This window comes from Lynx rufus, unplaced genomic scaffold, assembly GCF_022079265.1.
Source record: "Lynx rufus isolate CCGP_SWC_20201006 ecotype Redwood Valley unplaced genomic scaffold, mLynRuf1.p SCAF_15, whole genome shotgun sequence".
NCBI lineage: Eukaryota > Metazoa > Chordata > Mammalia > Carnivora > Felidae > Lynx > Lynx rufus.
The window spans coordinates 31,338,737-31,366,337 of NW_025814829.1; the positions used below are offsets into that span (position 1 = coordinate 31,338,737).

Sequence of the window (27,601 nt, forward strand, 5' to 3'; positions counted from 1 at the left end):
TAATTCTGAATATGTCTGTTTGACTTTGGAGGTTTTGGTTCTTGGTTTTCTTTTGAGAGGGCAGGTGCTAAGTGGTAAAGAAGCTTTGAGGTTTCAATACATAGTGTACCTCGTCATGGGCAAACTTAGTATATATCTCAAACACCTGAATTAAATTGTCATTGAATGAAAGGTTCCCTTGGACCTGGTCTGGCCACATATCTCGCATTTGTTGTCTACTGTGGTCCTTGTGTCCTGGCCGTAGTTTGAACTCCACGAGATACTCCTAGACTGCAGGACCAGCCATCTTGCTGACATCGTTCTTCCTAGCCCTTCTGCCTGGAAGAGCAGTTGTAGGGTGGATGGTGTGGAGTGGGCACACCCGGTGTTGGCTCCTTCAAGGAACAGACCCAGAGGGGCAGGCGGGCCTGTAGCAGTGGCCTCAGCAACCAACTTGGTAAGTGAGAAGGAGGCCCAGGCAGGTGGTTCCAAGGTGCTGGGAAGAGTGAGCACTCAAATGATTACAGTACATCAGGGACCAATACTAGTTCAGGAACTGTGGTCAGCTGCAGGGAGTTTGGCTGAAGTTCACATGGAAGGAAAGGGCTGGCTAAGGAAACACAGGAATGTGAAGATGATTGTAGGCAATTGTCTTAATGTACGTATGTGTATAAACAATACAAAGAATTTTGAACGCTTCAGAGACACCATTGATGTAAAAACAAACAGGCTTATTCATTCACTCAACTGTATTAGAAGAATCAGTGAATATATTTGAAAGTAATAAGCCTGAATTTCTTTTAAACTATCACATGATTTAGAGTGGTTCTCAAGAATTAGTACATTATTTGAGGCCCAGTTAACCAACATGTAGATTTTCTAGGACCATTGTTTTCTTATTTTAACAAACTCTTGCTGTTCTCCAAGTATAATATGAAAACCATAATAAGTCTCTATTCATTCATGTGAAGTAAAATCTTGGAGTTACTTTAAATGAGACTCTTGAAGTATCTCTGAGAAGACAGAGCAGTTCCAGCTGAGGAGTGTGTGACATGTCACTTTCCACAGTCATCAGCCCTGGGCAACTTCAGGCATGGGGCTGGAAAGCAACTGGACGATGTCCCAAGGTAAATTCTAGCCCCAGGATCCTCTGACCTCAACCTAGCCCTGGGCAAGCCAGAGCGCTCCAAGCGGGATTGCCAAGATGATCCCCAAGGAGGCAAGCAAGACATCTGAAGGACAGCCAACTTGTGGCCATTTTGACTAATTTGGGACTGTACAGGAAGACTTAAAGGTATTTTATTATTCCTTCAGATTAATTTGTTTGAAGTGACAGGAGAAAACCTTTTGTTCTATTAAAGACTGCAGGCATAGAAAGAAAATACATCATCTATACAATTATACGATGATGTCTGTATTGGGAGGATAGTAATTTAGCGGGACCGGTGTTCCCCTTAAAAAAACTGAGACTGCTCACTTGCTTATTTAAAATAGTAACATAATTGTAGACCAGTATAAGAAATTAATCGTAATGAGTTTGCTTTCTAACAAATGTACCAGAACATATACATCCAGTAGGACCAACTGTTGAGAAACCAGATCATCTTGATGGTGCTGGCCTTTCTCAGTGGGCATTGAGAAATCCGAGGCCCTTTTTCAGGGAAGTTATTTTGTTTTTTGTCTTGTTTTATTTTATGTTTATTATTTTGAGAGAGAGAGAGAGAGAGAGAGAATATCCCAAGCAGGCTCTGCACTGCCAGTGTGGAGCCTGATGCAGGGCTCGAACTCACAAACCGTGAGATCATGACCTGAGCCGTTTTATTTTAAAACAAATCAACAGGGGCGCCTGGGTGGCTCAGTCGTTTAAGCATCTGACTTCAGCTCAGGTCATGATCTCACAGTGAGAGAGAGAGTGTTGCATCATGCTCTGGGCTGACAGTGTGGAGCTTGCTTGGGATTCTCTCTCTCCTTGTCTCTCTGCCCCTCCCCTGCTTGTGCTCTCTAAAAAATAAGTGAATAAACTTAAAACCAACAAAATCCCCCCTTTTTAATAGTTGAAACCCCTTTGGCACCCAGAATGTAGTATCTGTTACTTAGCTCTGTATTACTAGTCCTTTTGACTAATTATAAAAATCATATTCACAAAGAGATTTTTTTCACAATTGAAGATATATCAAGAACATACTGTTCAGTGCTTTATTACGTGAGATTCCTTTTTTTAGGTGAGATTTTTGAATGAATATCAAATCACTTGGAATTTTAAATACTATCACCTTTAATGTTTATTATGCTTTTCTGCAACATAATGAAATAATAGGTTGTAGGGAGGATGTCATTAAAAATGCCGTATTCATCCTGTGGCCTTATGAGAACAAGCAGAGGCCCGAATATGGTGTGCAGGCCACAGATTCCTCATCCTGAGTTAAATTCTGTCTACAAAAAGAAAAGTGCCCTTTTTGAAATGTGGTCCAGTAGTATTAAATAAGAACTCAGGTTGACGGTATTATGGAGAATCTTGCCATGAGCAGGAAGTCATACCTATTAAAACCAGAGCAGAAGTGAGGGCTGCTAGAGAAGACTCGTTGGTTTAGGGGCAAGCAGCCCTCGACCTTACTAGCTTCTGAGACCACCAATGAATTAAAGCACAGCCCATCACTCCCACTGTTGCTACGGAATCATTCCAAAGAGATTCGGTTATGTTTTTTACACTGTATTTGAAAAGGCAGGGAAGCCTTCATAAATCTTAAATTTCAATCCAAATTGTTTAAAAGTTCACCTCTCCTCGGGAGGCCAGCTTCAGATAAGTGTTAAATCAGTGTGTTGTACCGCAGCTTTCCAGGATGCCAGGTTTTGAGGGCATCTCTGTCCATCTGTATGGCAGACACAGCTCTATGTCTAGGTCATATGGCAAAGCACCTTCACGACCATCCTCTCGCTATGCTGTACTTAGACACACAGTCTTGGTGTCTCTAGAATTCTGAGTCCACACTTACAGGTGCTATCCAGATTAGAGCCTCTCAGACTCTTGAATAGAAAGTACCATCCTTGTTCTGGCACCTTAGATCAGAACACCCAATTCAGTGCCTCAAAATTGTAGAAGAAAAGGCAAAGGCAAGTATCATGTATAAAATAGTTTATTACCATAATAAATAAAATTAAACTTTTTTTTTTACAAATATCATTTGTGCTTGTTTAAAAATGTTGAGAAGGGAATATTATCAATGGAGGGGCCCACATGTTCCTTTTAACATTCCCAAGCGGCACACATACAGTGGAGTTTCTGGCAGCATCCTCAACTGACCATAAAAATAGTATCAGCTCATTTGTACTTCTGTCTGTTCATGCTCATTCGGACAAAGTGGCAGATGCAAAGGAAAAAGAAAAACCCAGTGAAGGATTTGGTGGAACTCAATAAAAAGAGCGTCAATATAAGGAGAAGCCCCAGGCTGACAAACTTGCTCAGGAGTAGAAGTGTCCTTACAGCATTGGTGAAACGTCAGATGTGGGCAGTCTCCAACCGATGCACAAGTACAATGTCTGAATTTTAAGAGAATACATTCATTGGGGCAGGGTGCATCTTAAGATCTTTCTCATTGTTCATATCCTGATACAAGATCTGTGAACTTCTCATTAAATAGTTCCTTGATCCGTTGACCGGCTCTGAAGTCCCAGATAAAGAGACAATGGCTCTAAGAAAAGTTTAATGGTGGGGCTGAGAGGGCACCCATGGGGCCTGGCACCTGCAGGGCGTTCAAGTCCAGTTCTAGAGGTTCCAGAGTAAGTCTGACTTGCTCACATGAGAATGAAGTTTCACTTGAAACTAATTTAAGCTGCACATTCACATTGATTCTTTTGAACTGTGTATCAGAGGGAGTGGAAGTCAGCACTTCTCAACATGAATACCTTGGGTGAGAAAATGGTGCTTTCTTTGATGGCTGCAGTTGGTGCTAAGGGGACAGAGAAATCCCCCAGCTGGAGGGCACAAGAGCTGGTGAAGGTATTTGTATCGAAGCGAGCAAGAAGGCAGTACGACGATTTAGTGACAGAAGAGAGGCTACCCCGGGGTCTGAGTGGGCCCTCAGTGGGTTCCTCTTAAAGCAACACGATGTGAGGAGGGAGGAGGAGGAGGAGGAGGAGGAGGGTGTCGGCAGCTCCATCACAGCTGGAGTTCCATTCAAGGGTCTTAAGGCTAAACATCTTTATTGCAAAACATTGTACAGTCTACTCATCAAACGCACAGCAATTTGTATCTCCACCAGGACTCCTACAATTTTCCAGAGAGTGCATGTGCCATTTGGTGGTCAATGCAACAAGGGGAGATGAGGCTCTCCCTACACCGGGTGCTCCTAAGGCATTCTTTTAGTCCCTACAGAGGCTTCAACAAAAATTCTGACACTTGGCCTATTTCACCTTCCACCGAAGGATTTGGAGGGGAAGTTGCTGGATGGGGTGTGGTGGTGGAGTGCATTTTTACTCTAAGCCATGCTAGCTCTGCTTCTGAAAGAAGATTCCAGAAAAAGTCCTGATGTTTGGCCAGCAACACCACACAGGATCTAGAGGGTGGAGGGTAAAACAGGCCCAGGGATTGGATAACAAGAAATGGAAACAGCTTTGGAACCCTTGGGCCCATGCTGTCATAGCATCTGGTTTTTTTTGTTTTTGTTTTTTGTTTTTTGTTTTTTTTTTGTAAGCCACTGGTTGCCTACTATACTGGCTACAAACTTTCTGCACACAGATGGACTCTGAGGTTGAGAATATAAGGAATCATCTTAGAACCAAGCCAGGAGGTCTAAGCATGAGTGAATGGGATGGATGGAGGTGCAGATGGCAAAACTGTGCACTAGACCAGACCTTCTCAACCAGAGGGCTGCCTCCCTCTCCTTTCTAGGGGATTCCTGGCATAGTCACTGGAGGAGCCTTTGCAGGTGCACCGGACAGCAGCACTCAGTGCCGGGGTCCCATCCTCCACAGAGAACAGGCACTCCGTCTCGTTGGCCGTCATATTTCATAGACTCAGCCCTCACTCCCACTCCCCCATCGGTCGGGGAGAGCAAGTTCAACAAGCAGCCAAGTGCTGGGGCAAGACCTCTTGCTCCAAAGCAGCCCATCAGGACACTCTCTGGGAAGTGGAGCCACCCTACGAATAACATCCGAGGTAAGGAGTTTAAGTACGAGATCAAGTAACTGGCAAGTACTGGGCAATGGTGTAATACATCATGTCCCCTTCCCTCAAGAAGGAAAAAAACAAAAAACAGGTAAATATCTCAACATAACTTCTAAAGTCTAAATGTTAAGTCCAACAACTAGTAATTCTGTGTTTCCCTAACCTCTATTCAGCCACCAGACAGTGGAAGATTCAGTCAGTATCTGAAGCTTGTGGTCCTTGCTCAGGAAGCCAGAGCAGCGTCCAGGCAAGAGTAGGTAGTTGGCACGAAGTGGTCCATGGCCAAGTGCATGTCATAAACGTGGAAGGAGAGAAGGTTTGGCTCATTTTAGAAACTAATTTTTTCAGAGGAAACAAAGCAAAAGTCCCTAAGTGGAGTCCTTAAGTGGAGAAGACTAAAAGCGTGTACAGGCCACACTGTGGGGATTTGTCACCACAGGCACACATGTGGGCCCTGCGGCCCTGAGATGAGCACATTCCCACCGCAGATCCAGGCTTTTCTGGTCGTTAGCCCGATTCATGTCCTAGGAGTCAGTCCAGGAGTACATTCATGAAGCTTTATTTTCCCCCCAAAACAGGTCTGGCTTCCAAGCCTGGCATATTAGCATCTTTGCCCCTCAGACCCAGATGGGGAGTCATTTCTTAATAAACGCCTGTCCCCTCAGGCAGAGCTAGTGGGGAAGGAAAGGGCCCCTCTCCAGTGGCCTGCAGGGTGCTGGACAGGAGCCTGTCACCAAGCCCACAGAGAGCTGGGCACATGCTTCTGAAGCTGGATGATAGAGTCATCCAGGGCCCTTGCCCTGACTTAAAAGTAGTGGGTACTGAACTTTAGAAGCAGGCTAATGAGCACATTTAAGGAACAGCAAACTAGAACATTCTGGGGGCAGATGGGATTCCAGATATTTTATAGCCTCTGGACGAGTTGGCAGCTTCTCAAAGAAACTGAAAGTCTCAGTGCTTTATCTAGAGTCACAAACAGTTAAGACTTGGCCTTGGGAAGTTACACTTCCTCCTATTTGTATGCTGCCGTCTGAGGCTAAATCTAATAACGCTGCAGCCTCAGGAAGCCAGCGGCCACCCGGTAAGCCTCCCAGGAGAAGCTGCATAAGTGTACGGGAACCCCTGGGGAAGGGTCCTTCCCTTGACTCCCTGGACTCTGTTCCCCAGGGCCATCTGCACCAATGCTGGCAGCCAGGAGAGGACTGCCCCATTTTGCCCAGACAACTGAGGGCCAAGTCCTGGGACCTGCCATGGCCACCAAACAGGACCAAAGGGGTGAGGGGAGAGATGGGCCCAGACAGGAGGCCTTCAGAAATTCTATCTTTGGTAGGGCAAGTGCCATCCTGGCAGGTCCCCTTCAGTACTGAGGGGATTAACACCGGTTCTGGATTTGTATAGCTAAGCTACACCAGGCGCTAAGGGTGAGGGTGCTGCAGTGTGACACATGCAGAAAGCCAGCGCCCTGGCTGGGTCCCTGCTGTCACCAATAGTCCAGGTCCTAATTCTACTCTCTCCAAGCTAGTTCTTAGAGCTGAACTTCCAACCCTGCTTGTCTACTGTTAGGGCAGGGCATAACCCCTGAGCTAGTTCCACTCTGCCTGGGAGGGCCCTCTTTCCTTTCTCCTATGCCATTGAAAGGAGCACGTGAATAATCTGACCCCAGGTGACTAGGAGGCCGTGGAGTGTCCCCAAGCATCATGGCATAGGTGCCTCTGTGACTGTCCCTCTGAGCTCAGACCTTCTCTGGGCCCACAGCTCCATGGCTGTCTCTGTCCATCATCTCACACAGCTTGAGAACCTGCCACCTCATTCTCCTTCTGCTCCTGAAGCAAGTACAACCGTGACCCTGACGTCTTCGCGGTTTTTCTTGAAATCCTACTGACTTTAGTAAAAGAAAGAGAGGTTAATTTTAAAATAAGGCCAGGCATGGCTCCCAAGTATCCTATAACGACTCCATGCAATGGACATAATGCAAACTGCTGAAGGGCCATCAATCCCGGTGAGAATCATAATATAAACAGAGGACTTGCTACAATCGTTTTTCTGAGGTTGTATGTGTGTGTCTGTGTGTCTGCTTTGCTACTAAAGCAACTCTGGGCTCATCACCCTTCCTGCCGGTGCCCCACACCCTGAGAAATGCCACAGGAACGCTTGGGAAGAGGCTGAGAAGGAAAAGAAGCAAAGGGGCCCATGCAATGAGGCCAGTGGCATGGAGCAGGGCCAGAGGTTCATCTGAGGCCTCTCCTGTGACAGCAGGCCGCCGACCACAGCCCAGAGATTCTCTGCCTCCTGAAGGGCCCCGTGCAGCTGTTACACTTGGGAAAGGAGAGCCGAGGAGGCGCCCAGAGCACCTCCCTGCTTTCCGGCCTTAAAGACAGAAAGTCACAAGGCCCTAACCTCCCTGGCCCTCAAACTCCCCTTGTCCCGAGCTTGTTACAAATGATGACTGTGGGCAAATATAAGGTGACAACAGACATGGGCTGTACAAGGACAGGGAATGCTGGGAAATCCCTGTGCCCACCGCAGTCTTTGGGGTCTTGGTGAAGGAGCCCAGTCTGGTATATACATGAGGGGTTCTCCAATGCTTTCCCACCAATCCCCAAATAGCTGCTCTTCTTTTCTGGTGGTTGTCATCTTTTACAAATATCGTGGCAGTAAAAAAATTAAAAATGAAGGAAAATACCCTCAGCATGCCCCCTCTTCCAAAATTGTGCAGACAGCTGGAAAACAGCTGTCATCTAGCAGGGTGGTAACACACACCTCTTCCCGTATCTGTGCCCAGATAGAGAAAGAGCGCGCGTGCCTAAGCGACTGGTCCCACTTTGATTTTCTGTCAGGAAAGCCTACTTTGGAAGTTGTTGGTCATGTAGGTGTGTGTGGTGGGGATGGTGTCCAGGGAAGGGCGGTGGGTTTTGGTCTTTGACTTTTTTTAGACCACTCAGCTTGCTCCGAAAATGTCTCTCTCTGATTCTGGGGACTGGGGCCTCGATATTTCAAACAGCTCCTGGGGAGACTGAGAGGATCTTCTGGAAGTTAATATCCTGAGTATCTCAGAGAGCTGTTTCTCAAGATTTGTCATTTTGGTGTTCAAGGCCTTGATGTCCTCCTTCAACTCGTGCTTCACCTCCAGGACCGTGGCCTGCAGCGTCTGCTCGGGGATGGGGTAGAAAGAATGCTTGACCTCCGCCAGGATGGGGCTCCGGTCCTGAGGGCTCCTGGCCTCACCGACGTTGTCCAGACGCAGATCGCTCTTGGTGATGCCGCTGTCACAGGAGTCTGTCTTCTTGAGGGTGGCCTCTCCGGACGCCTTGGTCCTGTCGGGGAGCGTCTCCATGGACTCGGCCTTGGCCACCTGGCTCCAGTCCTCGCCCTTGCCGCAGGCATCCTTGAAGCGGGCCCAGCCTTTGCGCCTGGCGCAGTCGCCCCCCGCTGCCCTGGGGCCCAGGCACTCAGCGCCGGGCGCGTGCAGCCGGCCATGGTCCGACACCGCCGCCGCGGAGGCCGCCTGGAAGGCCACGGGCGTGGCGGGGCTCTCACGCACGGTGACCACACTGGCCTTCACCAGGCTGTGGTTGGCCACGTGCTCGGGGACGGCACCGCCCTTCTCCACATCCTGGTCGTCCGGGTCGCGGCCGCCCCTCTCCGCGGCCAGCCGGGCCTCCTTCTGCTGTCGGAACCTCTGGAAGAGTCTCCGGACAGGGTGGTCCGGGGGCAAGATCAGGGGGGCCTCATTCTTGCGTTTCATGCGCTCTTCCTCCTCCCGCTTCACGTCGCTGATCTTCCGGAACACGATCTGGAGTGAGACAGAAGAACAGCAAAGCTCAGCCCATCAGCCGTCAGGCTGTCAGCGCCCCGCCAAGGGCTGCGGCTCCCAGAGGGCTCGCGTCCCTCCAGCGCCATCCCGGGCTTTGCTCAGGGAACCGCCCACACCTGCCTTTTCCAGGACACTCATTCCCAGCTTGCCCACAGCAAGGAAGGGACTCCTGCTGTCATCCTCTTCAAGAGGAACAAACTTCAGCCTCTCCATCCCCACACGCCAGGAGGCTGGAGGTGCCAGATGGCCTCCTTCTGGGAGACTGTCCCAGTGCCTGAGTTGGGCCCCTGCCTGCAGTCCAGGGTCACCTGGTGAGCTTTACAGAAATCATTCTTCTGCCCCCCCCCCCCCCCCCCCCCCCCCCCCGTCTCAGACCTGCTGTATTAGAACCTCCCAACAGGAAGCCCTTGAATCTGTAACAAGCTTTCCAGGTGACTCTTCTGCATGGAAGTTTGAGCACTCCTGGTCTACACCACATTGCAGGGTAAGAAAGTTCAGACAAATCCCCAGGCAGGGCCACAGCTAAGACTGCCATTGCCACCTGCAGATCTGGTGAAATGAAATTCAGCTTGCCGTGAAAGCAAAAGCAAGTCTCACACAGAAGCCCTCCCCATCCTCAGGCTGCTCACGGGGGAAGATCCCATGGTTTTGCACACGAGCTTGTCCTAATACTAACAACCATTTGGATGGTTCGTAAGGCACTTTAACGTCACTTCATGTATTCCTTACAGCAGCACTGTAAAGCCACTGGGACACATTCCCATTTTAGAGAAGAGGAAAACCAAGGTTTCAGGGTAGCTAAATGTCACATAAAATAGAAGTTTGCTATAAGGGACTTGTACCCAAGTCATCAAGCCCCAGACCCATTAAACGTCCAACAGGTACTTACTGATGATGACAGTGCTTCATGCAGAGGATGGACAGTCAGCAAACTGTCCATGAATCTGGTTCTGAGTACAGCAAGAGCCATAAATTACAGGGCTTTCCCCGGTGCTGACCTCTGATTATAGGCAAGCTGTGTAATTTCTGGCTTACATTGAGTGTGGCAGATGCGCTCAGGGACACGTTTGACCCATCCCACTTCTCAACTTGTGGGAAGCCACCTGCAATAGGTTGTCTATTTTATATAAATCACCGGTCCGAGGACCAGTCCTGAGATCACTGAGAAGCAGAGGAGAGGCCTGTGTAAGGGAGCAGCAGCTTTTCCATCACCACAACCCGGAAACCCCTGCGCCCTGTGCGGGCAGCCTCGGACCAACCCAGAACCTGCCCCAAGGACCTGCCACAGGACTTGCAGGTCTTGGAGAGGCACACATGGTAGCATGCCAGGACCACAGGCTTTGAGGTCAGAAAGAAATCTCAGCCCTGCCACCTAGCTGTGTGACCTCAGGCAGGCATCTTACCTTCAGAGTCTATTTCCTCCTTGAAGAGAGGGGAAAATCCCCACTATTATCCCCACTATTGTGACTTGGTGTAAAGCCAGCACAAGATTACTTATGTGAAAGCACAGGCCCACTGTAGATGCTTAACATGAACCCTCCTTCCCCCACCATCTCCAGGCCTCTGCCTTTTTAACCTCCAGGTGCAGATGGTTTATAACTCACCCTCTCCTCCAGGAAGCCCCCCTGGCCAGAGCTCTCTGATGGCACCACTCATTAGGTTCTCAGGTCTGACCGACGAGATTGATTTTACAGTGCCCATAAATACAGAGGAGTCCAACACACTGAGTTGCTAGATGCAATCAACAAATCGTTGGCTCACACCTGTCACCCGATTTCTCCATCAAAGCTCCTGATGCCGGATGACTCTACACTTGGGTCACTAACAGGTGGGTGGGATGCGGCCGCTCCTCTTGCCACCTGGTTAAGTCTTTACATTCCTTGGGTCACAGTGCATGACTTTCTGACCTGTGCTGGGCAGTATTTCTTGCAGCCCTGCCCTGCCCAGTGGTGATTTAACAACCCTGCCTCCCCTGCTTCCCTTCAGCCATATCCCATCTACTTCTGTCGTCTAGCCTGCAGATCCAAGCTGTGGGACTCAGGAAAACAACCTGAAGAGAAATCCAACGAAAGGCATCACGGGGGTGGAGGGATGATAAATAGAAGGAACAGGACCTTCCCTGCTCCTCACGCTCTGAGGTACCAGACTTACACCTCCCTCCCCGCTTCTGCCCCCTGTGCTCTGTTCTGGGAATGACCCCTGCTCTCCACTGGGCATCCAAATCCCCCTAACACCAAGACCCAGCTCAAATAGCACCTCTTCCAGAAAGGCTTCCCTGATTCCATGGAGGTCTAAGTTACCTCTGGCTTCCCAACACCAACTGCCTTTTCTGTGCTCGAACTTCTCTTCTGCCTTAACTACTCTGTGGCCTGTGTCCACCTGCGGTAGCCCTGCCATCTGTTTCCTCCCCCAGGCACATCCCTTCTTACAGAGGGGAGGAGGGAAGACGGGAATAAGGAAGGAAGGTGGGAAGAGAGGGGGAGTGAGAAAAGAGGGAGGAAGAGAGAAAGGATGAGTGAGAACGCACATGTACTCAAGAGTTGGTGGCCTGAGCTGACTGCTCGTTTCCTGCCTTTTGTCCTGCAGGACACCTGGTTTTTAACAGTATCATCCTGTTTTTACTTGAGGTGGAGTCAGGCTCTGTTCCTTGTAAGCAGCCATTCCCAATCATGATACCAGTTGTTGACGCCTATAACTCTGAAACCTCCCTGAGGTCCTAGAACAGTATTTGGCATGTCTCATTGTATCTTCTATTAAAAAAAAATTATCTACCCTAAGAAAACAGGGATTGTCTGTTTTGTCCATTATTTCCAGCACTTAGAAAATGCCTGGTACCTGGAGGGCCCTCAATAAATAATTTGTGGCATAAATAAATGAATAAAAGACACATATGAGCTAATGAATCAATGGGAGAATGTCCTCTGCCTGGAAAAGATGAACGACAGATGTTGTAGTCAATGGTATAAAGGAAGGGGCTGGCTTGGAACACACATGGTCCTCTGAGCAACTCTCTCAACATCAAAGGTTAAGGCAGCTCTTGGACGTGAAATGAGATATTCTAAGACTAAAGAAAAGGAAGCACTTCTTCAAATATTGAGGGGGCAACACAAAGCCGATCCCAAGAGGCTGTACAGTGAAGTACACCAGTAGGCTGACAAAGGCTGTAATATGCACCTGTGGTGGACGTTTGTGAGGGGCAGCGTATCCTCTGCTCTTCAACCAGATGCCCCGTGGATCCTGGACTAAGAGCTCGGGGCCCGGCCTGACCCAGGCAACGTCTTTAGATGTTGTAGCTACATGGGTGGGGGCAGCTCAGCCCTCCTGGGCTGGGGCTCTCCGTGGAAGGAGACGGGGACTTCTGGCTCTGTGCTGACTCTTCTGAAGCCTCTTGGCTTATCCCAAAGGGTCACCCTAGTGCTACTGTCACTGGTGGCAGCCCCACCTGAACAGCACTGGCCCATCCGATGGACAGATGAACCAGGAAAGAGCTTCCTGCCCTGCAAAAATGCCCGAACCCTCCTTTGAGGATCAATGAGTAAAACCAGCAGCCCCCTTGGGGACACGGGGCTGATGTGGTCTGACAGCTGTGCTGACCTGGGGTCTGGGGTTCCGCTTACTAACGTCACCCACGTTTTTGGAGAAGTTGGTCTGGGAAGATTCACCTCAGAGGCAGCCATGTCCATGCATTTGGCCAAGTATTTCATATCTGAGTGGGCAGGGGTGGCCCCGTGACTCACAATGATGAGGTCTGTGCTGCCAACACCAGGCACTCTAGGAATGAGAGGCAAGACCCCGAGACCCCGAACCCAGGGTGCTGTCTGCTCTGACCAGGCAATGAACAGAGGCCTGAGGATAAGTCTATCAAGCTTTTCTAAAGTGTTCCATGATGTTTTAACAGGGATCTTGAGGGGGAATAAATCTCAAGATAAAATAAACTTGAGCCACACCACAATGGTAAATTGGCTGCTTTACTGCAGGACTTCTCAGAGTCTTACCATGTTAATGTGTCTTTGATGAATGTCTAAGAGGAGACTACTGCATATGGCATTTCTTGAACGCTTTCCCCTAGACTCCCTGTTTTGAAAGAGTAGTGTTCCCTAGAAACCCCTCTGGAAAACACTGAAATCCACCCCCATGTGGGGGATGGGGTGCCCTTTGTATTTGTGCATCACCTTGATGGATGAGAAGGCCATTTCCTATGCTGTGTTCCAGTCAGATGCTGCCTCCTATCTCTAACCCTGCTGCTGAGCCAGAGTGCGGGGTTCTGGGTTTCCATCGCCCCCTAGTGGACGGACAAAGCTGCATGATTAACTCTCCTGCCTCCCACCCCTCAGTTACTCTATATGCTCCATCCTTACTGAGTAATCTCAGGTTCTGAAAAAGCCCTGTTCACCTACTTGAAGCTCCATTCAATCTCATCTCCTGCCCCATCCATTCAACCTGACTCCTATGTGAGCATCAGGATTTAGCTTAGGTGTCATGTACTCCCAACGAGCTTCTCTCCCCACCCCGGGTCAAAGACCCTGCTGGTAGCAAACATGGGGCAGCCACACAGACCTCCATCAAAGATCACTGCAACCCTTGTGAAAAGAAACACTTTGCTTATTTGTCTTTTCCTTTGGGGGAAGCTCTCTGAAGGCAGGCACAATGCTTTATTCAGTTTTTTATTTTTCATCTTTGGTGTCATGCCTAATATATATAGTGCTTAATCAGTGGTCAGTGACTCACTGAATATGTCAGTGAATAAATTACAGCCATTTCCCTGTTTGTGAGCCCATGCTAGGGTGAAAGAAATGATGTGTATGCCACCCAACACACACACACACACACACACACACACACACACACACACACATCTGTGTCTGATATTCATGGTCCCATGGAGAGAGAGAGATTACAAGTGGACTTCTCTATGCACAACTGATATGCTTCTGAACTATATGTTCACATAGAGTGAACAGATGGGCCCTGATTTATATTTCGATGTTATGATGGTGCTAAAGGATATACATTCATTAGAAATGGTACTTGGAAGGGAGGAGCCAAGATGGTGGAACAGCATGGAAGTTTTTTGTGTGTCTCACGTCCATGAAATACAGCCAGACCAACACTAAACCATCCTGCACACCTAAAAAACGGATTGGAGGATTAACACAACAATCTGCACAACCTGAACCACAGAACTCAGCAGGTATGTGGTGCGGAGAGGGGAACTCGGGGAGCAAGAAGCTGCGGTGGGCAGGGAGCAGCTTTTGCGGGGGGAGAGAGGACAGAGATGGCAGGGGGGGTCGAATACAGGAAAAGCACCCCTCCCCAAAAGCATCTGGAGAGAAAGTGGAAAATTGGAAACAGCTGCAGGGACAAAACTAAAAAGGGAGAAAGGAGAAAGGAGAGGGTTTAAATTCCATTAAAACTGTAAACAAGGGGAGCGCAGAGTCTGCAACTCTGCAGCTCAATACCGGGTGGTGCTCTGGTGGAAAGGGCAAATCCCCAGGAGTAGAGTGGGGTCCAGGAGGTTCTTAGGCCACACGGGGAAAAGCGGTTCCATGGCTGGAAGGACATTTGGTAGAAACTGTTGAGGCCCCCTGGTCCCAGCAGACCCCAGAGAATGCCCACATTTGCTGGTGCTGGAACAAGGTCGTTAAGGTTGTGAAGCCTGGTGCCAGATGTGTGTTGTGAGAATCCCTGAAACGCTGCTGCTACACTATCTCGCAAACTTTTTCTGGGGCGGGCTGGCACCTGGCCACAGTCCGGCAGCAGCAGAGTCCAGCAAGGGTTCCTGGGTGCAGCCGACATTTGGCCATTGCTCAGTGAGGGGTGGAACGGGTCAAAGCCGCAGTACTTCAGAAGCAAGGGGCCAGGGCAAAGAGCCGCATCTGAGATAAAACTCAGGAGAGAGGTTCTGCCTGGGGCTTGGTCATGGCCAGTGAAAAAGCAGGGAGTTGAAGAAAGCTGAAGATGGAGGACGGGTGCACGATTGCGGATTGGGGAGAACAGAGTTCTGATACTAGAGACTAGGTAGCTGGGTGACGCCATTTTCACCCCTCTTGTGCATGTGAATACGCACCTACGAGTGGCACAACAGTCTACCCCAGTAGGCTAGCAGTGCCATGGAGAATGGAGCCATTACACTGAGCCCCACCCAACTGGGCCAATCTTGCTCTTCAAGAACACAAGTCTTACTGCCTGCTTAGTTTATGGACTATAAAGCGCTTCATAGTCTGACTTCTAGGGGAAAACGAAGTAATTTCCGTCCTATTTCAATCTGTTAGGTCAATGTATTCAATTTTCTTTTTGTTTTTTCTCTCATTTCTTTTTCTTGAATGCAGAAAGAGAAAAACTTTATTTTTATTTTCAATTTCCATTAAAAATATTTTTCTTTACTTTTACTATATTTTTTGTTTTTATGTAATTTTTTTTCAAATTCCATTTTACTTCCATCATTTTATTTTAATCTACTAGAGGGTATTCACTTTTTCAAATTTTCAAACGATTTCCTTTTTTTTCCTCTTTTTTCTTTTTCATTTCTTTTTTCTTGGATACAGAAAGAGAAAAAAATTCATTTTTAATTTTAATTTTGATTAAAAAGATTTTTCTTTTTTTTCTATTATATTGTTTACTCTTGTGTAAATTTTTCAAATTCTATTTTACTCCCATCATCTCTTTTTAGTCTACTTCAGTGTATTCATTTTTTTCAAATTCTCAATTTCCTTTCCCCCCATCCTTTTTTTCTCTAATCTGTCAAACCACTTTCAACACCTAGACCAAAACACACCTAGGACCTAGCATCATTTATTGGATTTGTGTGTCTGTGTGTGTGTTTTAGTTTTAATATTTTTAATTTTAATTTTATTAATTTTAATTTTTCTGCCTCATCAATTCCTTTTCTCCCTTCAAAATGACAAAATGAAAGAATTCATCCCAAAAGAAAGAGCACGAAGAAACAACAGCCAGGGATTTAACCAACACAGATACAAGCAAGATGTCTGAACCAGAATTTAGAATCACGATAATAAGAATACTAGCTGGAGTCAAAAACAGACTAGAATCCCTTTCTGCCGAGAAAAAAGAAGTAAAAACTAGTCAGGATGAAATAAAAAAATGCTATAACTGAGCTGCAATCATGGATGGATGCCGCGGTGGCAAGGATGGATGAGGCAGAACACAGAATCAGCGATATAGAGGACAAACTTATAGAGAAAAATGAAGCAGAAAAAAAGAGGGAGATTAAGGAAAAAGAGCACGATTTAAGAATTAGAGAAATCAGTGACTCATTAAAAAGGAACAACATCAGAATCATAGGGGTCCCAGAAGAGGAAGAGAGAGAAATAGGGGTAGAAGGGTTATGTGAGCAAACCATAGCAGAAAACTTTCCTAACTTGGGGAAAGACACAGACATCAAAATCCAGGAAGAACAGAGGATCCCCATTAGATTAAAAAAAAACTGACCATCAGCAAGGTATATCATAGTCAAATTCACAAAATACTCAGGCAAGGAGAGAATCATGAAAGCAGCAAGGGAAAAAAAGTCCCTAACCTACAAGGGAAGACAGATCAGGTTTGCAGCAACCTATCCACAGAAACGCGGGAGGCCAGAAAGGAGTAGCAGATATATTCAATGTGCTGAATCAGAAAAATATGCACCCAAGAATTCTTTATCCAGCAAGGCTGTCATTCAGAATGGAAGGACAGATAAAAAATTTCCCAAACAAAAATTAAAGGAGTTTGTGACCATTAAACCAGCCGTGCAAGAAATGTTAAGGGAGACTCTCTGAGGGAAGAAAAGATGAAAAAATATCTATATATCTATATCTATATCTTGATATCAAGATATAGATATAGATAGATAGATATAGATATAGAGATAGATAGATAGATAGATACCAAAAGCAACAAAGATTAGAAAGGATGAGAGAACACCACCAGAAACTCCAACTCTACAAGCATCATAATGGCAATAAATTCGTATCTTTCAGTACTCGCTCTAAATGTCAATGGATTCAATGCTCCAATCAAAAGACATAGGGTAATAGAATGGATAAGAAAACAAGATCCATCTACATGCTATTTACGAGAGGCCCACTTTAGACTTAAAGAAACCTTCAGATTGAAAATAAGGGAATGGAGAACCATCTATCATGCTAATGGTCAACAAAAGAAAGCTGGAGTAGCCATACTTATATCAGACAATCTAGACTTTAAAATAAAGACTGTATCAATAGACGCAGAAGGGCATTATATCATAATCAAGGGGTCTATCCACCAAGAAGACCTAACAATTGTAAACATTTATGCGCCAAATGTGGCAGCACCCAAATATACAAATCAATCACAAACATAAAGAAACTTATCAATAGTAATACCATAATAGTAGGAGACTTCAACACCCCACTCACAGCAATGGACAGATCATCTAATCAAAAAATCAACAAGGAAACAATGGCTTTGAATGACACACTGGGCCAGATGGACTTAACAGATATATTCAGAACATTTCATCCTAAAGCAGAATATACATTCTTCTCCAGTGCACATGGAATGTTCTCCAGAATAGCCCATATACTGGGACATAAATCAGCTCTCAGCAAGTACAAAAAGATTGAGATTGTACTGTGCATATTTTCAGACCACAACGCTATGAAACTCGAAGTCAACCACAAGAAAAAATTTGGAAAGGTGACAAATATTTGGAGACTGAAGAGCATCCTACTAAGGAATGAATGGGCTAACCAAGAAGTTAAAGAGGAAATTAAAAAGTATATGGAAGCCAATGAAAATGATAACACCACAACTCAAAACCTCTGGGACACAGCAAAGGTGGTCATAAGAGGAAAGTATATAGCAATCCAGCCTTCCTAAAGAAGGAAGAAAGATCTCAGATACACAACCTAACCTTATGCCTTAAAAAGCTGAAAAAAAACCCAGCAAATAAAACCCAAAACCTGCAGAAGATAGGAAATAATAAAGAAGAGAGCAGAAATTAATGCTATCAAAACCAAAAAAAAAAAAAACCAGTAGAACAGATCAATGAAACGAGAAGCTGGTTCTTTGAAAGAATTAACAAAATTGATAAACCACTAGCCAGTTTAATCAAAAATAAAAAGGAAAGGACCCAAATATATAAAATCAAGAATGAAACAGGAGAGATCACAATCAACACAGCAGAAATAAAAACAATAATAAGAGAATATTATGAGCAATTATATGCCAATAAAATGGGCAATCTGGAAGAAATGGACAAATTCCTAGAAACACATACACTACAAAAACTGAAACAGGAAGAAATAGAAAATTTGAACAGACCCATAACCAGTAAGGAACACAAACTAGTAATCAAAAATCTCCCAAAAAAACAATGGCTTTCTAGGGGAATTCTACCAAACATTTAAGGAAGAGTTAACACCTATTCTCTTGAAACTGTTCCAAAAAATAGAAATGGAAGGAAAACTTCCAAAGTCTTTCTATGAAGCCAGCATTACCTTGATTCCAAAACCAGACAAAGACCCCACTAAAAAGGAGAACTATAGACCAATTTCCCTGATGAACATGGATGCAAAAATCCTCATCAAGATATTAGCCACTGGGTCCAACAATACATTAAAAAAATTATTCACCACGACCAAGTGGGATTTATACCTGGGATGCAGGGCTGGTTCAATATCCACAAAACAACTAACGTGATTCATCACATCAATAAAACAAAGGACAAGAACCATATGATCCTCTCAATAGATACAGAGAAAGCATTTGACAAAATATAGCATCCTTTCTTGATAAAAACCCTCACGAAAGTAGGGATAGCAGGAGCATACCTCGAGATCATAAAAGCCACATATGAACGACCCAATGCTAATATCATCCTCAATGGGGAAAAACTGAGAGCTTTCCCCCTAAGGTCAGGAGCAAGACAGGGATGTCCACTCTCACCACTGTTATTCAACATAGTATTGGAAGTCTTAGCCTCTGCAATCAGACAACACAAAGAAATAAAAGGCATCCAAATTGGCCAGGAGGAGGTCAAACTTTCACTCTTCGCAGATGACATGGAACTCTACAAGGAAAACCCAAAAGATTCCACCAAAAAACTGCTAGAATTGATTCATGAATTCAGCAAAGTTGCAGGATATAAAATCAAAACACAGAAATCGGTTGCATTCCTATACACCAACAATGAAGTGACAGAAAGAGAAATCAAGGAATCGATCCCATTTACAGTTGCACACACACACAAAAAAACATAAAATACCTAGGAATAAATCTAACCATAAGGTGAAATATCTATACACTGAAAACTATAGAAAGCTTATGAAAGAAATTGAAGAAGACACAAAAAAATGGAGAAAGTTCCCATGCTCCTGTATAGGTAGAACAAATACTGTTAAAATGTCGATACTACCCAAAGCAATCTACATATTCAATGCTATCCCTATCAAAATAACACCAGCATTTTCACAGAGCTAGAACAAATAATCCTGAAATGTGTATGGAACCAGAAAAGACCCCAAATAGCCAAAGCAATCTTAAAAAAGAAAACCAAGGCAGGAGGCATCACAATCCCAGACTTCAAGCTATACTCCAAGGCTGTAATCATCAAGACAGTATGGTACTGGCCCAAGAACAGAGACTCAGATCAATGGAACAGAATAGAGAACCCAGAAATGGACCCACAAACGTATGGCCAACTAATCTTTGACAAAGCAGGAAAGGATATCCAATGGAATAAAGACAGTCTCTTCAGCAAGTGGTGCTGGGAAAACTGGACAGCGACATGCAGAAGAATGAACCTGGACCACTTTCTTACACCGTACACAAAAATAAACTCAAAATGGAATGAAGACCTCAACGTAAGACAGGAAGCCATCAAAATCCTAGAGGAGAAAGCAGGCAAAAACCTCCTTGATCTTGGCTGCAGCAACTTCTTACTCAACACATCTCTAGAGGCAAGGGAAACAAATGCAAAAATGAACTACTGGCACCTCATCAAAATAAAAAGCTTCTGCACAGTGAAAGAAACAATTAGCAAAACTAAAAGGCAACCAATGGAATGGGAGAAGATATTTGCAAATCACATATCAGATAAAGAGTTAGTATCCAAAATCTACAAAGAACTTATCAAACTCAACACCCAAAAAACAAATAATCCAGTGAAGACATGGGCAAAAGACATGAATAGACACTTCTCCAAAGAAGACATCCAGATGGCCAACTGACACATGAAAAAATGCTCAACTTCACTCATCATCAGGGAAATACAAATCAAAACCACACTCAGATATCATCTTACATCTGTCAGAATGGCCAACATTAACAATTCAGGCAACAACAGATGTTGGCGAGGATGCGGAGAAAGAAGATCTCTTTTACACTGTTGGTGGCAATGCAAGCTGGTGCAGCCGCTCTGGAAAACAGTATGGAGGTTCCTCAAAAAACTAAAAATAGAACTACACTATGACCCAGCAATTGCACTACTAGGCATTTATCCAAGGGATACACGTGTGCTGTTTCGAAGGGACACATGCACCCCCATGTTAATAGCAGTATTATCAACAATAGCTCAAGTATGGAAAGAGCCCAAATGCCCATCAATGGATGGATGGATAAAGAAGATGTGGTGTATATATATATATATATATATATATATATACACACACACACACACATACACACACACACACACACACACACACACACAATGGACAATGGAGTATTACTCAGCAATCAAAAACAAAGAAATCTGGCCATTTGCAGCTATGTGGATGGGACTGGAGGGTATTATGCTAAGTGAAATTAGTCAGAGAAAGACAAAAATCCTATGACTTCACTCATATGAGGCCTTTAAGAAACAAAACAGATGAATATAAGGGAAGGGAAACAAAAATAATATAAAAACAGGGAGGGGGACAAAACATAAGAGACTCTTAAATATGGAGAACAAACTGAGGGTTACTAGAGGGGTTTTGGGAGGGGGGATGGGCTAAATGGGTAAGAGGCACTAAGGAATCTACTCCTCAAATCATTGTTGTACTATATGCTAACTAATTTGGATGTAAATTTTAAAAAAATTAAAAATAAAATTAAAAAAAAAAACGGTACTTGGAATTCTGCATCTGGATCTATTCTGGGGCTATCACTATGTGGTATGATGCTCTCTCATGATGCCAGGCAGTGGCAGTGAGCTGTGGCTCCCCATCAGCTACGCGATCACAGGAGCAGATAACTGATACACTATGACCATTCTGTACCCACACAACCAGGCTATTTTTCCCTCTTGGTACAGTATTCCATAAATTACATGAGATGTTCAACACTTTGTTATGAAACAGGTTTTGTGCTAGATGGAGGTCACACAGCTAGGTAAAAACAACTTCAGGGGCGAGCTGGTGCTCGTGCCTTGCTGTCACCTTTCTTCACATGGTGACTGGTAGACGGGGCCAGGCAACAGAGGCCAGTCTGGAGACATGGTTACTGGGACTCTACTCGCCCACCAGAAATGCCAGGACCCTGGGGACAGGCTGGCATGGGTCCAGTCACCAATGACAGGATAAGTCTGGATCCTTCCTGGCCAGCCAGAGTCCTGTCGGCTCACAGGGGCATATATTTTCCTTTGCCTGACGTGTTGGGCAAGGGTGGCCCCCCAGAATGCTGAGCGGCTCCTGACTTACTGCAGTAGGGGAGACAAAGTTTGCCCCGGGGCAGGATGGCCACTGTGCCTCACACATCCATCTCTGCATCCCGCTGGGGGCTCACCAAGCAACAGCCTTGGGCCCGGGAGGCCTTTCATAAGCGGTTGTTGAGCTGAACTGAATTGACATCCGGTCATCAAGCTGCAGGGCTTTCTGAGCCGCTATCTCAGATGTGTCTGAAAAAGCAATCCCCCTGGAATCGGAGGTGAGTCAGGGCCACCGACCTTCTTCTGGGCTTCATTCAAGGAGGGTCCAGCCCCTTTCAAGCCCAAGCCTTTTCCAAGCCCCAGACCAGGCCCAGGGGAGCAGTAGTCCCCTCAGGGCCACTGAGTAAGAGCGAGAGGGTCCTAGCCGCACAAGTAGGGGAAAGACAGGATGGGGAGGCGAATGGACCACCTGGAGCCTTGATGGCACAGAGGATGAGGGGAGGACACCCGAGTGGAAGCCCAGTTACTTGAAAGAGCTCAGATTGGAAATAAAAATATACACATAATGTCAATTCTCAGTGGTTTACATAAATGAACAAAGACTAAGCATGAATCATAGAAAACTACAGATAAACCAAAAGGAATTTAGTTTGGTTTCTATTAGATTCAGACACATGCCCCCAATCCCAAACATGTATAAACAGTAGAAAGCACACAGGCTTGGAGGGGTCCCAACCCGGCCACTGACCAGCTGCTGTGGACCTTGGCTAAGTCAGGTCCTTACTTACAGACTTACTTGGGTAAGTCTGGTCCTGGACCAGATCAACGTCGCAAATCTGGTTGTACTTCAAACCTCTGGGAGAGGCTGTAACTACTGAGTGAGGATTTCTCGCAGCACAGCCAGAAACCAGCATTTGCAACAAGAACCCAGGTGATTCTGACGCAGGCAGCCCGACCCAGATCTGTTGACTGGGGTCCCAGAACCCTTGGGTTGATGACTAGTGAGGTCACAGCCACGCTGCCATCCTCTGTCCGTGCACGCATGCTCACACGGGAGTGCGGCCACACAGCACCCCAGTCCCCGCCCTGTACCTCTCTGCCGGAGCCCACACTTCCAGCCAGGCTCGGCCCTCCTGTGTGCTGCCTGGGATTGAGGAGGGGCAGAGGGGTGACCCTAGGGAGACCCGAGGAGCCCCCTGGTCCCTGAAGGATGACTGAAAGGGGTCTGATAGGCCCTGCTATCACTTTTGGCTCCTCCTTCCTTTGATCTGACAAAAAGCGGTTTGCTGTCTGGAATGGAGGGCACAGAGCTGGGCGACTGCAAGCAGGGCACGCAGCAAGGTATATACACATATTCCCCATGACAAGGGGAGGCAGGCCTCTTCTCCCAGAGCAGGGGCCTATGCTGGCATGGACCCAAGCCACTTTGATCCCACTCTGAGGTCCCTCCAGGCCCTGGTGACGTGACCTTCCTCATCATTTCCTCTCCCACCAGCCCCCTCCACCAGTAGCCCTGCCTGGTTTTATGGCAGAGCATAAAACATGAAGGTTAACAAACCGGGCCATTTACAAACTGAAAACGTGGAAAAACAAAGTGGAGATGGACTGATTTGATAAGGCGGTGGGTTGGGTTTCGCTTTTTGAAAAGGCCAGTTCTTAAAAAAATTTTTTTTTTTCAACGTTTATTTATTTTTGGGACAGAGAGAGACAGAGCATGAACGGGGGAGGGGCAGAGAGAGAGGGAGACACAGAATCGGAAACAGGCTCCAGGCTCCGAGCCATCAGCCCAGAGCCCGACGCGGGGCTCGAACTCACGGACCGCGAGATCGTGACCTGGCTGAAGTCGGACGCTTAACCGACTGCGCCACCCAGGCGCCCCTGAAAAGGCCAGTTCTTAACCCCCTCGGAATGGCTCATTATGGAATCAAGTGCTGCATTTTCTCTCCACAGCAGCATGAACATGTGGACTGCCCAGAACAGGGAGGCCCTGAGCTTCAGGGAGGGGTCGAGGCTTCCAGAAGGACGAGAGCCAGTCATCCCCCACTGAGCTAAGCCCATGTGCTGCCAGCACCTGTGGCTAGAGAGAATGAAGCCTGGCTCTGCCCTCCCAGGGGTGCCGGCTTGTCGGGAGACAGACTGGCAAACACAGCTTCAACAGAAGGCGCGGAGGCCAGGGTGGTGGGGAGGGTGGGCACTGGCGGTGTAGTCAGGGCGGAGTGATGGGCTGAGCACCAGCTCCAGAAATCAGACAGACTTGGGGTCGTGTTCCCTGTGCCTTGGCTTCCTCACCTGTGCAAGCAGATGACGTGACTGGCTTTGCAGGGCTCTCGTGAGGGTGAAGTTGGACAGTAGCAGCAAAACCCTTAAAAAGAGCGTTTGACATTTAATGGTTGCTGAGTTAAGTGTATTATCATTCTTGGTGGGGGCGACCCTTGAGAGGATTCTGGAAGGAGGAGCTGGAAGTAGTCAGGTGTCAAAGGTGAAGAATTCCGGGGGACGCCTGGGTGGCTCAGTCGGTTAAGCGTCCGACTCTTGGTTTCGGCTCAGGTCATGATCATGTCTGTGCAGGCGCACAGCCTGCCTGGGATTCTCTCTTTTCCTCCCTGTCTGCCCCTCCTGTCCCCCTCCCTCAAAAATAAATTAAAAAAAAAAGGGGTAAAGAATTTGAGTGAAGGTTTCAGACAGGGGACAGCACATGCAATGGCAAAAGGGAGAAATGCCACCAATGGAGAAAGACGTGTTTGTGGCCGCAGTGCCGGTGGAAGCGCGGACGCCGATGGAGAATGTCTGGCATGCCAGACGTGTGGTATCTCATGCCATTCTTACGGTGGCCCTGGCGGCTGGGCACAGTCATTATCCCCACTTTCCAAATTAGAAACTGAGCCTTGAAAGGTCAATGACTACCTAAGGGCATGCAAATGGTGGAGGTAAGACTCAAAGCCCTACCGACCGGACCTCCTTCCTCTCGCAGGAAGAGATACCAAGGGGTTAAGACCGGTGAACCAGGGTTCAGCCTCCAACATACCCTCCATAATGCCTCCCTCCTGTCTGGGGACACACTAATCGTGATTTGTGAAATTGTGTTAACATGATGTGGTCTCATTATTCCACATGACAACTTAAAAAAGTAGAAGGTGACCTGGAATCTGCAGACATCAAACCCACCAAATACTTCTCTGAGCAGATGCCCACTCCCCATGCCCCTTCAGCCATATTATCCCACACAATCCTGCTCACATTGTCTCCTTGTTTCTTTCCATCCTGGACATAGGGTGAATACTCTCTTTGCTTTCTGACCCGAGGCAAAGAGCAATGGGAAATAGGAGAAAGGGTCTGCCCTGAGACCGCAGCAAAGGGAGCCCATGAGAGAAGGGACAACTCAGGGCAGGCACTGAAGGGTCAACATTTTACTACCACCATCTTGTATCTGAGTCTCTTTCCAGTGCTTCTCCTTACTTCCTCATCTGAGCCTTCAAGCCCAACAGTGGCTAATGCCAACCAGCCATTCAACAAAGCACCAGATTTGGGGCTAATTGCTTTGACCACATCAGTGACTCCTCATAGCCTCCCAAGGTGGACACAGAAGTCATTCACCCAGGTAAATCTACACCCGATGTCCTCTGGATTCATGTCTCTCCACTGTGGACTTCCCACCACCCGGAGGGGACAATCATGAAAGAGAGATTCATCCATCCCCAGCATCTTCTGGTTGGCTGCATTCTCTTCATTTTTTCTGTATTAAAGACTCTGATACAAAACATATATTTGCATAATTGTTATCCTACTCTTAGAAAGAGGTGTTTTCTACCAAAATGGACAAACAACTGTGAATCCTGACAACTTGCACTTTCCTAGAAAGCTGGCTCTGACATCACTGTCATCTTTCATGATCCGTGGCACACTGTCTGTGGCATGTGACTGGGTTGCTGGGACACTCACCGCTTTAGCCGGCAAGCTGCACTGTCCCATGCACTAGGCTCTAGAGCAAACAGCTCTTAGATTCATGCAATCATCTAGTTGTGTAAAATAATGGTTGTAACAATTTCACTATTTAGATTATTCTAGGGTTTGACCATCTCAATAAACAATTTTCTACTGTGTGGTTAACACCCCCATTTTAGGATGCTGAATCTCAACACCATCGAGTCCAGGAGTCCAGGGGGGCCCCACTGCTCACTGGGTGCAGCTGTTCTACCGCCAAGGAAGCTTGTCAGTTCTGCCCTCCGTGAGGTGTCCACAGCGTCTCAGTCACATCTAAACTACAGACGTATCATCAGAATTGTCTGCACAGTGAAGTGTCTCACACCAGGGTGGGCAGAGGCAGGACACAGTCTGGGACAATGTCAGAGTGAGGGCCAGTTCTCTCTGATGAGCCCCCAGATGCCTGTGCCCCCTCAGGAGCTGCCAGCACAGCACCCTGAACGAAGCATGTGGGCTCGTCTGGAGAGCTGGCCCCAGCTCTATGCGTACACACGGAGCCCCTCACCAGCTACACCCACTCTCTTTTGCTCTGTGTTTCCCTCCTGGGCACCAGGCATCATGGTCCCCCTCCCCATTCCGGAGTCCCATCCTGGGCAGAGGCCTTGAGGCACTGGATCTAAGACAAAAATAGCTCTTCCTGGCCCCCTGGTATTTATGTCTGTGCTGCCTGAGCCCTCTGCCTGCAGGAGGAACACTGGTGGGGAGCACAGCCATGCCAGGTCCCCTCCTCCTGTTAGGAAGGAACTCGGCTATGGGTCTGCAGCTGTAGGCCCCAGATCCCAGAGCTGGAAAGGGGCCCAGTTCCCTGACACCAGACAAACCACGTGAATCAACCCTGGAGTTGGGCAGTGCCCCTGCCCGTCAGGAGAGCAAGCCGAGCTTCCCCACGCTCAGGACTTCCTTCCTGATACCTAACCTGAATTCCTCGCTGTGGCCCTAAGCCTCATGCTCTGTCATAAGGAGAGAGGACACTCTCTACAAAACCTCATTCCATGAGGAGACAGCTCTGATCAGCCATTCACAAAGTCTTTATGCAGTGTCTACTGAATACAGGCAGACAGACAATACGCATGAGGTGGTTGGTCCGCATGTAAAGAAAACAAAAGAGCCTTCCCCTTGGGAAGTGACAGTCCATTGCCTTTCCTCTCCTATGAGTCCATGAGGTGGTTTAGACCCCGTGTGCCTCTATCATATTCTCACAATCCCTACCAAGCTGAGGCTGGACTGGCTGCCACGGCCCCCTTCCTCAGCCATGGACTGGGGCACGGGCTGGGCCACTACCACTCTGCCCCTGGGAGAGGCCAACCACTGGTTCCTGAGCTGAGGCCCCGGCCCTGCCTCCGACGGCTCAAGCCCTGTGCTCCCCTTACCTGGCCTCGCCACAGCAGCCACTCAGAGGTGCCCGCAGACTCGTTGCTCTGCACGGTGTGTTTTGATGAAGAACTTTCCCACTGGGAGCAGGGTGGGGGAGGGGCACAGCTCCCAGTTTGCAGAGGTGAGGGTGACTTGGAATGGCCACTGGCCATGCACTTGGGTTCTTGGTATTCAGCTGCTATTTCTATCCCCTGGGGCGTCGACCTCTCCTAACCCCTGCCCCCCCATAGCACTTGACGTGTTCACACTGCGCTCAGCATTTGTTTTCAGTGCCTAAGATTATTGGTGTGCCTACCTGTCTTCCAGTGTGCTTTGATCGTCTCCCCACTCCCACTATCCCCACACCACCAGCTACAATACCAGCGTCCTTGCTGAGACAGGCTCTGTCTTGCTCACTGTTGTGGCCCCGGAGCTACAACAATGCCTGGCATCCTGCGGATATTCCATGACTGTTTGGTGATTGACTGTCTGACTTGGGCAGATCAATGAACTTCTCTGGTCTTTGGTTTTGTCTTTATCACTTGGCAATAATACCCTTTACTAGATCTCTTGGGGAACACCATGAGGTTAAAAGGAGACAGCACACTCCAGGGTGCATGCGCGCGTGTGTGTGTGTGTGTGTGTGTGTGTGCATGCTGTAGGCCTCAGTTATTTACTTATTGATAATTGGCATCAAATC

The 27,601-nt window shown here is 47.2% G+C and overlaps 1 pseudogene; it reads right to left on the reverse strand.

The window, feature by feature from the left end:
• Positions 1–3,170: 3,170 nt before the first annotated feature.
• Positions 3,171–27,601, reverse strand: part of LOC124509841 (potassium voltage-gated channel subfamily H member 1-like) — a 132,569-nt pseudogene continuing 108,138 nt past the window's right edge.